The sequence below is a fragment of the Schistocerca americana genome, chromosome 1 (assembly GCF_021461395.2).
Source record: "Schistocerca americana isolate TAMUIC-IGC-003095 chromosome 1, iqSchAmer2.1, whole genome shotgun sequence".
Taxonomy (NCBI): Eukaryota; Metazoa; Arthropoda; class Insecta; order Orthoptera; family Acrididae; genus Schistocerca; species Schistocerca americana.
The window spans coordinates 367,189,315-367,190,128 of NC_060119.1; the positions used below are offsets into that span (position 1 = coordinate 367,189,315).

The 814-nt window shown below is 45.9% G+C and overlaps 1 non-coding gene across 1 annotated transcript; it reads left to right on the top strand.

Annotated features, from left to right (window-relative positions):
• The first annotated feature begins 239 nt into the window (after window positions 1–239).
• Window positions 240–314, top strand: Trnat-ugu. The gene has a single exon. It is a non-coding gene; the product is annotated as a tRNA-Thr (tRNA).
• Window positions 315–814: the final 500 nt, after the last annotated feature.

The following is an 814-nucleotide window of genomic DNA, read 5'->3' on the forward strand; positions in this document are numbered from 1 at the left end:
GTCCCGTAAGAGTTCGGACATGTCCGAAAGAACACATACCATCTCCATATGGTTAAGGTTAACCGACCATTGACCTCCTTCTTCTGCGCTGGATGCACACGCATTACCTAAACTCTTACGGGACTCGGTAAAATTGTCTGCCGCGAGTAATGAATGTAATGTGTGGACATGAAGTTCGGAATGTGCGTCTTACGGGGAGCGTGCAAGGGATAAATCCCTGCAGTCACACTACCCTCTGTGCCCTCGGTGGCTCAGATGGATAGAGCGTCTGCCATGTAAGCAGGAGGTCCCGGGTTCGAGTCCCGGTCGGGGCACACATTTTCAACTATCATCATTGATGTGTATCAACGCCTGTCGATGGCTTAGGGTGTTGATTTAATTATCATATCTACAAGAAGGTTAGTAGAACCACAAAAATACCGTCCAGTATCCTTGACATCGACTAGTTACATCTTAGAACATATTCTGACGTCAAACATAACGAGGTATCTTGAGCACAATGACCTCCTCCATGCCAGCCAGCATGGATTCGGCAAACCCATCTCACATTTTTCTCACACGACATACTGAAAGCTTTGGGTCAGGGCAGTAAGGTAGATGCGGCATTTCTCGATTTTCGAAAAGCATTTGACTCACCACACCACACCTACGCTTATCATCAAAACTATGATCTTATGGGTTATCAAGCGAAATTTGTGAGTTTATTGACAATTTTTTTTGTTGGGGAGGACCCAGCATGTTGACGCGGATGGAGAGTCATCAACAGATGTTGAAGTAACTTCGGGTATACGACAGGGAAATGTGATGGGACACT